A 15,771-nucleotide genomic window follows, 5' to 3' on the forward strand; every position below is an offset into this window, starting at 1 on the left:
TGTGTCATGGTGAAATCCAGTGAATGATAATGAACTAACTGTGTGTGTGTGTGTGTGTGTGTGTGTGTGTGTGTGTGTGTGTGTGTGTGTGTGTGTGTGTGTGTGTGTGTGTGGGTGGAGAGGAGGAGGAGAGGAGGTGGCATGCTTGCTGAATCACTCCCTCTATCCATCCCTCCATCCACCTATCTATCTAGCCATCCAGCTATTCCTCCTCCTCCACCACCTCCTCCTCCTCGTTGGCGGTGTGTTGGCTAGAAGGACGGCCCCCATGCTCTGACACACACACATGCAGACGCACACCTCCGCGATGTGTCACTACCCATTCCACCTGCCTCTTCTCGTCATTCTCCGCTCACTGTTCCATCTACCTACACTTGCTCTTTCCCACCCTCTAAATCTCAGTTTGTCTTTATTAATATTATTTTTTTTAGTTCTCTCTTAGTCTTGCTCTCCACCCCCCCACTGTTCTCAACTCCCCCCCACGCTGTGTGTCACCACTGCCGGGAAGGAAGAAAAATGCTCCGGCACACGAGAGCGAAAGGAGAAAACGGTGAAAAGAGTCAAAGGGAGAAGACGGTGAAGACTGGAGTGTGCTCGGAGCACAGCGATGCCTCCATCTGCTATGAGCCACACTCTTCTTTGATGGAATATCCCGGACAGCGGAGGGCAGAAGGAGGGAGAAGAAAAAGAAGGAGAAGAAGAAGAATAACAGGACTGAGAAGACGGGACGGCCAGCGCTCGCCTCAGGAGGGTACGGCAACACGAAATGAAAAGAACAAAAAAAACAACCCATGTATGACATGCTTTTGCCAATCATTTCTCTAACAACTTCAGCTCTTCTGTCCCTTTTGGCGTTTTTCATTTTGGGTTTTGATCTCTCTCACTCTCTCGCTCTCTCTCTTTATTCCCTTCTCTCTGCTGAGTTGTGTCCACAGGCTCTGTTTGGGACTTTGGCTAATTGTGAAACTATTCTCCGGACTCAGGCAAAGACGAGACTTTCTATACCCCTCATTTCTTTTTCATTCTAATTAATCCCCCCCTGTGCAGACCCTCAAAGAGCCCATCTCTCTCTCTTGCACTCTCCATAACTCCAGCTCTGCCTCTCTCTACCTCACTCACTGTTTTTTTTCCCCTCACTCTCTCCATCTGTCTGCCTTTGAGAAGCAAATAATTGGATGTGGAGATTGGCTTCTCTGTGGCTGAGCCAGAGGATTGAGGCTGCACGGCACTTCACACACAGACACACACACATGAAAACACGATTACTCACACACACATACACCTGCAGCTCAGGCTGTGTGTGTGTGTGTGTGTGTGTGTGTGTGTGTGTGTGTGTGTGTGTGTGTGTATGTGTGTGTGTGTGTGTGTGTGTGAGACAGAGAGAGTTTGAATATGAGCTGCAAAGATCTCCCTCGTTTTTTAAAAAGAGTAGTTTTCATCGTTTCTTTCTTCTTTTTTTTTTAAAGAATTTGCCAACTTCTGAATGTGCTCTCAAAGCCAAGTATAGACTAAGTAATGTGCCTAAATGACTCTGTGCTTTTTCTTTTTTGGGGGGGGAGAGAGATCCTCTGCTGAGGTTTTTTTGGGATAACGAAAACAGATATATATATATATATATATATATATATATATATATACACACACACGTAAATATATTTCTCCTCTTCAAGTTATGGATGTGAGCTAATTTCTTTGGGGAAAAAGTATTTATTGTAATAGTATTTTATCAAAAGTATTTTTTTACAGTGCAGAAACTAAAAGAGAGAAAGAGAGAGAGTGAGCTCGAGCGGCTGAGAGACCTTTGAAGAGTTAGTGGCAGAGGTATTTCCCTGCAGAGAGGGAGAGAGAGACAGAGATGAAGAAGATGAAGAGGAGGCTTCTGAGCCAACAAGACATGAGAGGTGTTGTGATGCTGGCGAAGTTACAGGCTAGCTGGCTGAGTGGAGGACACACACACACACGTGCGCATGCACACACACACACACATCAACACTTAGAAGAGATGTGAAGCTCTTTTCAGCACACTCTCTGCTCTGAGGCAGGGCGCCAAGTCCCGAGGGATGGATAGGAGACCTCTCAGCCGTTACACTCACACACACACACACACACACACACACACACACACACACAGAGTTAGTTACCTTAACACATTTTACACACTCGCAAAGCCTCAGATGGAACGAGAGGGACTTTGCTTCGGGACAACCTTTTTCACATTTCTTCTTCTTTTTTTAATTGTGTTGTATTTCATTATTCACTCTCTCTCTCTCTCTCTCACTCTCTCTCCTCTTTACCTTCCCGCCCAACCACACATCTCCCGCCTCCCTTTTCTCCTCCTCCTCCTGCTGCTGCTCAGCTCCATCCAAGCTCATTGTCCTCTCAAACGCGCACACACCTCGCCACTGAGAGTGTTGCGTACACGTGCGTGCATGAGGACGGGGGTGTGTGTGCGGCCGGTCTTTCTACGCAGCAGCGCAGCCCGGCACCAGCTTTCACTCTGAGGTGAGTGTTTGTGCGCCGTCTCCGTATCTCACAAACTCACCTTTTTTCTTTTAAAACACAGTTTTTGTGTGTATTGAAGTTTGTAAAGTGTGTGTATGTCATATTATTTGAACTATTGGTGTTTGTGTGTGTGAGTGAGTGTTTGCGTTAACAGGGGTCAGAGGTTCTGCCGGTGACATTTGGATGGCAGCAAGGTTGGATATGGAGCTGAGATTGTGTCCCAGGCTGCTGGTGTGACTGTGAGTGTTATGAGCGTGTGTGTGTACGTGTATCCGTGCGTGTGCGTTGCCAGAGGGTGAGCTCGGCTCAGTCTGTACGTGCTCTGCTTATGAATTACTGACCACGGCTTGAGTTCTGCTCCCTGCTAGATCACAAGGAGCCTGCAGATAGCCTCTCCTCTGTGCTTTTTTCTTTCTCTTTTCTTTTTTCACACTTTCACATCGCTCCGTCTCTTCCTCTGTGTCTCTCTCTTTTCTCAGTCCGTCTCATTTGAGTCGGGCGTCTTAATTGGCATACCTGCTCGTAGGCAACCGCACCGCCAAAGCTGTGCGCTCAATGCATATTCTCACACAACCAGTTTATATGTTGAAATAATCTCCTCTGTCACTCCCTCTGTCACACACACACACACACACACACACACACACACACACACACACACACACACACATTCCACGGCAGATTTAAATATTTCCCGGCGGGGTTGGAGGGTGAACAGAAATAGATCTAATTCTAAATCAGGACTAGAGCTCGGCTCAGGCAGCCACACCACCCCCCCTCCCTCTCTCCCTCTGCTACAGCCAGCAGCTACAACACTTGCACTCCAAAAGAAGAAGAAGAAAAAAAGAAAGTTCAAAGATTTGCTGTGAGTTTTACCAGTGAAATATACTGCGACAGCGTGAGAAGAGCAACTCTTCCCTCGCCAAACCCCGCGCTGTTCATCCACATCAGCCTCAGTGCTGAACACGGGGAGACAAAAAGAGCTTTTTAGTTTCAAAGATGCTGATAATCAGACTTCCTTTATTTTTATTTTTCAGTTTTATTTTGAAGCAATAACATTAATAAAAAGCAGATTTTAAAAAACGGTTCATTTGCTTCACAGAAACTTGACTTTAAAAAGATTTTGGACAGTTTCAAGCTGTATGGATTTTCCCGTTCCGCCTCTTGGCTGCTACAGTAGCTGGCTGCGGGCGGATTAAAACTGGAGTTAAGATACAGATCTGGAGTTGATGAGTTTCTAGCTGCCTGTCTGTCCGCCTACCTGTCTGTCTGTGATGCCGTGTCTGTGTGAGTCGGGCCTGATTCCAGAGCGGTGATAGGATAGGTCACGGCCTGCTGGCTGCCTCCAGCGGCGCAGGAGAGAGAGAGAAGGAGGAAAAGACAGAGATATGGAAAAGAGGAGGACGGCAGGGGGAGCAGGTTGAAGGAGAGGGTGTGTGTGTGTTCATGTGTCAGGTTGTGTGTTTGTGATGACGGTGTGTGAGATAAGGCAGAATGGGGGGGGATAAGATGTGCTGAAGGCTGGATAAGCTGCACCTGGTTTGAGAGAGAAAATAAAAGATAAGAACACACAAAGAGAGATGTGGGGAAAAGGGGAGGTGGCAGGTCGCAGGAGTGTGTGTGTGTGTGTGTGTGTGTGTCTGTGTGTGTCTGTGTGTGTGTGTGTTAAGCTTCCGATATCTACCTACTGTCTCCTACTTCTCCTCGCCCGCAGTCTCCCTCGCTAACCGCCCTCTTCCTCTTCACTCTCTCCTCTTTCTCTTTTTTGACAATGAGCCGACAGCAAAGAACAAAAGAAGACATAATACATGCAAGCCCTCCTCTCTCTGCAGTCAGGAAGGAGAGGAGGAGGAGGAGGAGACAGGAAAGAGGAGAGAGGTATGAGTAAGGCGCAACATGCAAGGCAATTGTCGTAATCAAATTATATAAAATAAAAAAGGAATAAATAAAAATAAGCTGTGTGGTTGCTCCAGAAATGTCAAACTTATGAAAGGAAGGTGAATCAGTGGGTGAGTTCCTGGATGTGAAATGGTATTAAAAAAAAAAAAGAGTTTTATTCATGATCACAGACCAAAGTTTTCAAAATGTGCAGACAAACAAGCCTTCTGCTGTTGTTGTCTTACTGACTTTCTGCACTAATAAGACAAGGTGACATTGAAAACAAAAACCCTCAGGTGACTCTGTGCTTCATCTCTTACCAACAACTGTTGAGCCGTCCTGTTTCCAGACTCTCTCTGTTGTCTTTAATCTGGACGCAGCGACCTGGAACTGCACTCGTAACGTATGTTTGGACCATAATTAGTTGGAACCAAGAGCAACGACCGATCACTTCAGAATTTAAAGTGTGCTGTTTAAAGTAATATCTCTTCTACTTAATTTAAAAACAAAAACAAACAGTAGAGATGTTGGCAAACTGCTGCTTTAACCAGTAGCAGCTACATCTAAGTAGAAGTCATTTTAAGTTCATATAGTGAGATATTAGATTAAAGGTTAGTTCTTTACTTAATGAACTTTTAAGTAAAGTTAAGTAAACCTGAGCCTGGTTCTTCCTGTTAAAAGGGAGTTTTTCCTTCCCACTGTCACCAAAGTGCTTGGTCACAGGGGCTCATATGATTCTTAGGTTTTTCTCTGTATGTATTATTGTAGGGTCTACCTTACAATATAAAGCACCTTGAGGCGACTGTTGTTGTGATTTGGAGCTGTATAAATAAAATTGAATTAAATTGAATTAAAAATAAACAACACGGCCACATATGCTAATTTGTCGCATCTTTCAATAGGAGCTTAGGTGGTTTCAGTCGACCAGAATGATTACTTTTATTTTGTTCTTGATTCTCTTTGGGATATAAATTCTTTGGACTGTTCACTGTGATGTCGTTCTGGGTCTGAAACCCAGAACGACAGCGAGTTACCCGCTCCCTCCGCTGCTTCATCTTCAGTTGTATAAACTCCAACATTATCACTCATACAGTGAGTGCTGCAGTGTATTTCCCTGGTTAACAAACTGGTACAAATGTGAGGCTAATGCTCCAGTTTGAGCTGTTTTTAGCTAAAACAGTTGTAGCTGTAGTGGTTTCATATTTGTATTTTGTACGCTGAAAAGTTTGCTCAGCAGAGGGTTGTCCTGTGCTTCCCATTTGGCTATTATTGTCTGAAAGCAGGCTAGCGGCAAAGAATTCAGACACTGGAAAGAACAGACTGGACAAAAACTGTTGAAGTAGTCAGAGGAACCCCAAAGGTTAGCCAGATTGTTTGAGCCAACTTTTTCTTAGCAAATATGTTCACACACAACACTATTAATGTTACCAGCCATGCAGTTCATTCACATAAACAGTCATTTTTTTTTTCAGCTCATTTGGTTTGAATGATGTTGACACAAAGGTGCAGTGGTTAGCACAAAACTTCCTTGTTCGAGACTGGAGGTGGAGTTTGCACGTTCTCCGGGTTCCTCCCACAGTCCATAGACATGCGTCTCAGGTTAACAGGTTGATATGGTCTCTCTCTAAGTGATAGACAGGTGACCTGTTTGGATGTTCACCCCATTATTACACAGATGCTTGTTAAAAATCTAACCTGCAGGAGTCCTGCTGCAGATATAAAGAGGAATGACTTAACCTTCTGAACTCTTTCATGGCATGCATTTTTAATTTCTCTTTGCTATTTGGGCTGATTGGGACCTGATGAATGTAAAAACAAAGTGTTACCAGACATTTTTTTTAACCTGATTTTTGTTTCTGAGAAAAATGAGATCCACATATGAGGACATTCATTTTAAATGTTGATAGATCAGTGGCACTATAATGTCCTCTTAAGTAGATATCAGGCCCTTGTAGAGCAAAAATAGTATTTTGATCTAGATAACCCAAAATGTGATGTCCACATATGTGGACGCCAGGTCCTAGGAGGTTAAGAAAGCAAAAGTAGTTACGCTTACATACAGATTTAACTGGCTAATTTGTGGATTGTATAGCATCAACAGGATTGCACTGGTTTTCCCTTTGCCTTACTTACACCAGATAATTAATGGTTGCTGATTATTACACAAAATAGGACTCCACACACACACATGCAGTGATCACACCCGGCCAGCGATTTCAGCTGCGGTAATTAAAGAAGCGTTAGCAGTGAGTGAATAAAACATGCATCAATCCCTCTTCCCTTCATTCGAACCCCCTCCTCCATCTTTTTTTCACTGTCTGTTCCTTTCTGTTTCCCCCACCCTGATGTAATTCTCCGGCATCTTCCTTTCCTCCAGTTCATCTGCCCCCCCACCCACTATTATTGCGCTGCTTTCCTCATCTCCTTCCTTGTTCCTGCTCTTGCTCTTTTCTGCTCTCATTTCCTCCTTTATCATAGTCTCCCTCCTCTTACTCTTCGCCTCCTCCCATCAGACTCCAGCCTCTCCTCTCTAGCATTCCCCAGAGATGAACCAATGTGTGCAAGCTGTTGCAGCAGGAGCAGTACAGGTGTAGATAAAGCTATCGTGGTGGGGATGTGCTTGGAAACATGTCGTTTTTTGCACGCGCATACACACACACACACACCTTGTAGGCACTGCAGGTGCTGCATCAAGATAAATGAGCCGTCATTAGCCAATCAGGTCAGCCGGTGGGAGGGCGATGGAATACCGAGAAACGAGATCAGCTAGTGGAGGTCAAGCCTCTGACAGGAGGGATGTGTGTATTTATGTGTGTGTGTGTGCTGCATGGTGAAAGTGAGAAGGAGGATTCCCTGATTAGATGTGAGCAAAGTTTTCTTCTCCTCCTGCTTTTTACTGCTCAAACTTCCCCTTCCTTCCTCTGTTACTGTCTCCCCCAACCCTCCCTCTCCCCACCAGCACTGCTCTGGGAAAGTTGAGCGTTGCTGAAGATTGTTGCACTGCAATTTGACGGCCTAATTGGTATCTGCGGCCGGTTGTTTATCTCTTCATGGTGACTCGGTGCAGTGAAGGAGACAGCGATTGAGGAGGAATTTAAAAGCGTTTCAAAAGTCTTGTTTGCACCTCTGAATTTCTGCTGGAGGGAGAAGCTGATGTCATATTGTGTCTTCAAGCTCCAGGGGAAAGCCTAACTAGTTAGAGAGAAAGTCAGACTCACATATATTTTCATTAGAGCACCGTGATCTATGAGCGTGCATGTGCATGTATATGTTTGCCCTCCTAACATTTACTCTGGGGCTAATACAAATGGATTTATGCATAACGTGCTCATTCTCACAGCTAATGTGCTGCTGGGATGGAGGAAGGTAAATGATAAACCCCATGGAAAAAACCCTCTAATCTCACTTATTCTCTCCCTCTCTCTATGAATGTGTGTGTGTGTGTGTGTGTGTGTGTGTGTGTGTGTGTGTGTGTGTGTGTGTGTGTGTGTGTGTGTGTGTGTGTACGTACATGTATAAAGGGCTTTCAGGATGGCCGCTAGCTTTCTTTGATCACTAATCCTTTCTCTGGCCTGACTTTCTGTCCCTCGTTCTTTTTTTCCTCTGCCCATCTCTCCGCTCTCCTCTCATCTCCTCTCCCGCGCTCGCCTTGCCATGTCTGCATTGTGAGCAGCTTACAGGCGGCTATCTAGGACAGGGTGCCCTCTCTCTGTCTGTTTCTGACTCAGGGTAGTTCTCCTTTTTCCCTTCACCGCTGCTTTACTATTCTCTGATTTCTCAAGCATTAAAGATGCACTCCTTTCTTTTCTTCTTAAAGCACAATACATTCTGTTTATTTAGAGTTTCTGGTCCACGGCATCATTCCTCCTGTGCTTGCTGGGTATGGTGCAATGCTTTTCCTAGCACACCTCTGAGCATAAAGTGCAGCGCAGAGCAGGTGTTTCAATGGAAAATCAAGTGCACCAAAAATGTGTGTGAGTGTTAATATGAAGCACATTTTGCTAGCTTAGTGTGAGTATTTTTATCTGTTTGGCTTATCCTACAAAGATCAGTGGAAATAAGGATCAAAATTATTTTAACCAATACAAACTGATGGAATAATATAAAAGTACAAGAAGATGAAGAAGAAAAATACAGGAAATGTTCAAATAATAACAGAAACACAGTGCACTGCAGGGTTAACAGCTACACAATTAGCCCTTAGAAGTATTATGAAATGAGAAAATTAGTGTTTTGCAGTTGTTGCCTGGGCTCTGGGAACTTTAGTAATATTATCACTATTGAAAGGTTAAAACGAGACATCCAAATACAGGCAAACAGGTTTGGTGCGTTCAAGATTAGCTTGCTACGTGCTACAAATATGAGCAAACACATTCGATGTCTGAGATCAATAGAAAGACTGCAAAAACGCCACTGTTGAGTATGGAGTAAAAATTGCATTTTCTCAGGTCAGGCCACACATCTTAATAATTTTTTGAACAAAACTACAAATTTTAGTTACTCTGTTGTAAGCTAACGTCATAAGCTAATTTGCTAAGACCTTAAGTTTAGCATTTTTTGCTCTATAGAAAACTAAAGACAGGACTGGATTTTGTCCTGTTTCCTTTCAGGTCATTGCTCTAAGAAGAGATACCTTTTTGGATAAATGGTGAATTAAGGTTTTAACCAATATATATGAACTGTGAGTACTGAAAGGACAGTTTTAACACAGTTTTGGCCTGGCAAAATAAAAGCGCCCTCTTTCATTTCTCTCCATTCATTTTCCTTATCCTGAGATCACTGTGACCTTTCTGTCCTCTTTTTTTCTTGCGTTCTCTCTCACTCGCTGTCTTTCTCCTTGCTCTCAGTTTCAGGTAATCTGTCCAACCAGCTGAGGCGAGAAATCTCTTGACTGCAGCGCACACAAGCAGTCTCTCTCTGTCCCTGTTGCTCTCTCTGCCTCTTGCTCTCTCTCTCACAGTTCACAGCTCATCTAAAGCTCCTGCCAATGCTCACGGCATTATTATTCACCATGTTCATAACTTTACCGAGGAGCCCTGTGGTCGGCCAGACAGTTGTAGTGCTACCGAGACCTCGTAATCTCACTGCTCTCTGCGCGGGCCTTGTTAAGCCTTATTCTCCACTGGGAACCTGGAGGTTATAATTATCCTACCTTGAGCGGTCCGGGAGCATCTCGATTGCTCTCTGTAGTTCTGGTGTCGCTCCAAGAAAAAGGCAACAGAGACTTCTACAGAAGGCAAGTGATAGCACAGAAGCACCAGCACTGGGGACGCTAAGCTCTAAATTGTGCTGTTGGTGAGTGCTGTTTCGACACCATCTCTTACAAGAACAACAGGACACGTCCGACCACACTTAGCTTTGACAGTAGGCGTATTTTCTATTAATGTTTTGTTGCTCCATGGGTCATGCTAAATATGTACTCTCCACTTTCTGGGAATCGAGGAGTTGAACAAAGCAGCGTGAAAATTGTATAAATATACCGAAAAAACGTCTTCTTTCTTTTGTTTGATTTTCTTAAGCTCAGTTGTTCTCTTGGTCTCTCCAGTTGTTTTGGGGAGCTAACACGCTATCGCCTGAATAACAGTGTTTATTAGAACCACAAATTCATGTGTTGTAGTTCTGCAGATGGGATAACTCCCACGCACGGACACATGGAGACTTTCTCTGTTTACCATCAGCAGGTCCCACTCCTGGGAGAAACAAATTCCCTTCTTGAACACCAAAACAATGAGCACAGGAACAACACCAGTTTCCCCGGGTACGTCGCGTCTAGATAAGACCCTAATGTCGGTCAGCCTCTACCTCTAGCCACCTCTTCCATTTGAGAAGCCTGCTTTCTAGAATCATGGCAAACTGACAGACTGAAATCACTTGCAATTATCCTCAAAGTAATCTGGCATTACATTTTACCTTTTTAGTTTCAATAAAAATCACCGTATCCTTTTTTAGATAGGATAGTTGAGTCAGATGTCCCCAAATAGCTGTTAGCTATTTCCTTTTCATCACACTTTAAAACAAATGTTTAAAATGACTCATGTATAAAACATTTTTTGGGCTAACCACCATGATGTACTGTTTGCAAAGTATTTTTGAAACTTGTCATTTCCCCAGACCTCTACAATGGTGGTGCAGTGCAAAGTTGACGTAGCGCGAAGGTAGCCGCAATAATGGAAAAGACGGCAGGTTGAAGTAAGCGATCCTTTACGTGCCAGAATATATAACCTGGTTAGTATGAAACGTTGGCGTGTTTTACTGTTTTTGGATCGTTTTTGATCTCTTGATTCAAACATAGACTTAAGGCACTTCCAATGTAGAAGTTCCTTAAACCTGCTTTCTTTCTTGTGTCCAACAAGATGGTTGAAAAGGAACTAAACCTGTTGTGTCGAAAACAGATCTTGAGCTGCCTTGCTCCATGACCTCAGTAAACACTTTCCTGAGTTTATTGTCTTGGTTGGTAGTTTCAAGTCTTACCAGGTTACCAAATGCATTATGGCAGCAATTCCCAAAGTCAAGAGTGCTGTGGCCCACTTAAAAGTCCCACGGGGCCCATCCGAGCTTCACTGTAATCAAAATACAAGAGAAAGTGATGTGTTTCCTTGAAGATTTTATTTTTAAAAACATTAATCGCTAATGCTACATAGTCATATTGCAAAGTGTCAAGGCCAGTCTGTGACCCACCTGCCACTGGGACACAAACTTCAATACAAAAGCAAAAAATTATTAGCTTTTATTCACTTTTTAATGAATAAATACATTTATATAAATTAGCGCTATTAGCATTAATCTCGTTAAAATGACGTTAACACCATAATCGCATTAACGCAGCAAATCTTGATTTATCGCGGCTCGCCCCGTGCGTGGGGCTGGACGTCACTAATGCGTTAACGAGCTAACCGCGCTAATGCGTTGATGCGGTACAGCCCCACGTACGGGGCGATCCGCGATAACTCGCTAACAGAGATTTGCCACGTTAATGCGATTATGGTGTTAACATCATTTTAACGAGATTAACGCTAACAGCACTAATATAAATATGTAAGTGAATTTCTGTTGTTACTGCGGCCCACGTGCAGTAGCTTCAAGGGCCACCAAGGGGCCCCGGCCCACACTCTGGGAATCGCTGCATCATGGTTCTCATTTTTTAAATCGTAGTCCCCTGTTTGTCAAAATGGACGATGAAGCAAGACACACTTTAGGCCTCATAGCTAGAAAAGTTACTACTGTATGAACATACAGTGTGTCAGTGAGTCCACCCTCGAACTGTCGGCATAGTTTGCAGAGGTTATTCCGTGTGACTTGTAAAAACAGATATTTTATGATTCTCAATTCAGAAGTGTAAACTTATCCTGTAGAAATGATGGATAGGTGGAGGAGCAGGTGAAGCAGTAGGATGGGTTTTGGTGTGTATCAGGAGGCAAAGATGTGTGTGTGGAGGGATTGAGGGTGAAACACAAAGCAGTGGCCTGTGGAGAAGAAAGAGAGCTCCTCTGTGTTTAGAAGTCAATAGGCTCTTTGTTCACTGATCCTGGGACACAGTTAGCCATGAGACACACTGACACTTCATACACACCATAATGTACCTGCGGACACACACATGCAATTTAAATACCTAAGCCCGAAAAGGCATTCCTCCATTTTCAAAGTAGCTGCTTTCCAGGTTTTAATCTGTCTACATACATATGCCACCCTTTATCGCTCAGCCCTCAGCTTTGGTGTCTTTATGTTGAAACTACAGAGAAAACCATTACCTTGACTTTTTCTTTCACTTATCTGGGAGAGGGGATGCGGGGAGGGGTCAGTGGGTTTTTCTTCTTTTTTTTAACGAAAACTGGACAGAGGACATTTTGTGTGAGAACAAGAGAAAGAGGGTTGGGAAACAGAGAAGGGGGCAGGGCTGCAGGTACAGGTAAAAGCTTTGTGCAGGTACCAGAACCGAATACGTGAATTCAGATGGAAAAGAGAGCAGGAGGCGCTCTGTATGTTGGAGTCAGTCGCACAAAATGGCAGGAATTGGTTCTTCTGTGGCTTCACGGTGACCTGGAAAAGTGCATAATTGTAAGTATACATAAAAAATCTTCAGGTATTTCTCTAATTTTGTGTTATCTCTTGAGCTGTAAAAGAGGAACTCGTGACTTTCAGGAGCTATATTGTGTTTCTTCCTAGTTGTGCAACCGCGACTCATTTCGGGCAAATATTCAGAAACAAGAAGATGTTTCCTTTTAAATGAAGTCTCGCGCATTCAGTTTGGCATTGCATTTTTTCTGTTATAGCTATTTGGTTTTTATGAAAAGGGGATAAGGACATTGATCTAATTACACTTAACCTTAGATGGGTTGCCTGTGACCCGGTGAACCCCAAGAGGTTAATAATGTGTAAAACTTTCGATGAAACGAGTGCTGTGGAATTCAGGGTTTTTTTGGCCATTGCCGAGTAGAGCTTCTGGTTCTTGCACCAGTGAGAGCAGGTAAGGCGCTTGATGGGAAATGTTCTGGATGGGAGGTTTCTCGGTGGCTACTTATTTTCCATGAGAAGAAGTCAGGCACGTGTCAGCACGAATCACGCTCACACACAAGGTTCCTGCTTTGTATGTATGTGTGTATGTGTCCGAAGGCAGGCCCGATATAAATAATGGATAAAGGTCTAATAAGTTTTCTGTGTTATGTCTCTGGGCTGTTGACCATTGGGATCAGCATTACGATTCCGTCACTCAAACTGTGGCACAACACTCGGCTTATCTGTGTTTTACGCACACAAATGCACACACACGTCCACGCCAACACTCCCACACGTCTGCGTACGCGCTCGCAAACACTGATCGCTTTATCTCATTGTCCAAACAAGAAGATAACAAATAAACCACATTGTCTGTTTCCACAGAGGATCTCGATAAGACACAAATCAGCTTACGCACACAGACAAACGGACATACGCGTAAATATCTACAAACAGCGCACACAAGGAAGCGGTGCGAGTTTTCACAGGGAATGACGGTGGTAAAAAAAACGGATTAAAACAAGGATAGATGACTTTGACATTAATCCCACCTGTTTCAAACTCTTTCTGAGTGACCCTTTTGCTCCATTTTCAAGCCCTGATACCTTTATCTCTCATTTCTTCTTATCTTTCCGGCACGTCTTTGCAGCCCTCTGACTTTCCTATTCCCATGCCTGTTGATATAGCAGGCTGCTGAAAAAAGAGGGGATTCCCCTTCAGTCTGAAAAGTAGCTCTTTGTTCACCAAACAAGGTACCACATACTTTAGATGTGATTGAGGTTATTAGCTGAATGAGTATATACTATTCTGCTGATCGCAGTAATAAATATCAGAGAAATAATCTGACACTGATCTTTTCCAAGCACTTTTTTTTTGGCACATTAGCTACTTTTTCACATATACAAGACTACAGCTAACAGCAAGTTAGCATGGCTTAGCATAAAAAAACATACATCACAAAAACTGATACCTCTGAAACTCTGAAGGGTTCCAAAGATTTAATGCAATCCTTTTTTGTCCTTTTATGTCAAGGCAGGTGTAAATAATTATTCTATTATGTATTCAGGTATCCTCATTCATTCGTATTCAGTGAGGCCCATCTCATAAGTACCTTCTTCTGCATCCCCTGACTGAACTGCAGCCAAGGCCTGGCTCAATAGATCGGCTTCAGCTGTATTTCTGCCATACAGCAGGTACCATAAAAACTGTGGGAACAGGCCATAAAAAATGGTTGCACACACTAAACGTCATGTATAGAGAAATTATGCAGTTGAGTTGGATAATCTGAAAGAATTCATAAAAAAATAACAGTCAACTTACCAAAGCTGCTCAAAGACAGACCGAGCTGTGAGCAGAACTGAAGGTGAGAGAGAGTTTCAGCTATAAAGGCTGTGCTCGTGACGCTTGTGCCACAGCTCGTGATGCTGGCGGTAGAGCAGGTCACATACCAGTTAGATCAGCGGCCCCCAACCTTTTTTGCGCCACAAGCCGATTTAATGTCAGACAATATTTTCGCTGTGTAACACGTTGTGTAACTTTATTAGCAGCGTCCGCCTGAAATGCGGCAACAACATTGAGAGTAACATCCTCCTCTCTGCCCCTTAATGCTCTCTGGTCACTATGGTAACGCGTAAATATTTCTTTCAAAATAAGACGCACAACTACAACACGGGAAAAGACCCAGGGAAACCGAGTTAACGATAAAAACCCTGAAAACCATAAATTTCACACCTGAGTCTCAAGTCTCGCGGCCTGGTACCAAACGACTCACGGACCAGTACCGGTCGCCCGGGGTTTGGGGACCGCTGAGTTAGATCAATTATCAGATGGTGGGACATCTGGTGGTTCGACCCCTGGCTGCTCCAATCTGCATGCCAATGTGTCCTTGAGCAAGATGATACTGAACCCCAAGTTGCTCTCACATCCAAGTGTTAATGTTACACAGAAAGCAGTTAGGCATAGAAAAAGGTTCTTGTATGAATGAATGAATGAGGCGGTTTGTTTGAAGTGCTGTAAGTGCTCAAGTAGAGTAGAAAAGCACTATATAAGAAGCAGTCTATTTACCATATAGGACGACTATTAAATCTGAATTTAAAACATTCGCCTGAATGTAGGGCTGCCACGATTAGTCGACTAGTCACGATTACGTCGACTATCGAAATCGTCGACGACTGATTTAATAGTCGACGCGTCGTTTGAAGCTTTGTAAGATCACAAAAAACGCAGGGATAAGTAGTAGGATTTAAGAGTGTAATAACGGACTGAAACAGAAGATGGCAGCACTGCACGTACAAGGATGCCAGCTGCTGTTAAACCCTGAAGAAGAAGAAGCTGTGTCCCAGAATTCATAGCGCAGCCCAGCTCAGTTTCCAACAATGGCGGCAGCTAGTAAGTTTTAATATTACTCTTATTATTGTGTGGATGCTTTAAGGCATCCACACTATTGAGTTCCTGTTTCTCTTTATTCTTTATTATTCTAGTTGCCAATTTTTTTTACGTTTTTCGGCACTTAACTAGTCCCACAATTTTCAGCCGATTTTCGCCGTTCAAATTTTAAACTATTCTGCTTCTTCTGCTAATGCGGGCTATGACTTTTGCTATTTTTTGCTTTTATACTTTTTAAAATATTAAGCTTTTTTCCTTTAATTTGTCCCATTGAAATGAATGGAAAACTTCCAAAATTCTGCTAAATTTTGCTTGTTTTTGAAACTTAACTACGTCCTCATATTTTCACCTAGAACAACCATTCAAACTTTAAAATGTTCACAGATTATTGGGCTATTCAGGCATGATTCAGCTTTTTCAAATCTTTTACTGTTTTACTTTTATGCCTCTTAAAGTTTTGAGTTGCAAAATTGTGATTTTTCACAAAATACATGCGTTGTTATGGTTGCTATG

At 43.3% G+C, this 15,771-nt stretch overlaps 1 protein-coding gene across 3 annotated transcripts in view; it reads left to right on the forward strand.

Moving 5' to 3' along the window:
• Positions 1–294: 294 nt before the first annotated feature.
• Positions 295–15,771, forward strand: part of blacat1 (BLACAT1 overlapping LEMD1 locus) — a 32,452-nt gene continuing 16,975 nt past the window's right edge. Inside the window, exons 1-2 of one of the 3 annotated variants that reach the window (XM_085455686.1) lie at positions 295–751; positions 2,357–2,502. The gene's annotated coding sequence lies outside the window, so the exon portion shown is untranslated. Of the gene's footprint in view, positions 752–2,356; positions 2,503–3,827; positions 4,381–15,771 lie in introns of those variants that run through there. The other 2 variants (XM_085455687.1, XM_085455688.1) reach the window with 2 other exon arrangements.

This window comes from Copadichromis virginalis, linkage group LG5 (genome assembly GCF_057382275.1).
Source record: "Copadichromis virginalis isolate Kocher_CV1m ecotype Utaka linkage group LG5, C_Virginalis_male_GT1.1, whole genome shotgun sequence".
Taxonomy (NCBI): Eukaryota; Metazoa; Chordata; class Actinopteri; order Cichliformes; family Cichlidae; genus Copadichromis; species Copadichromis virginalis.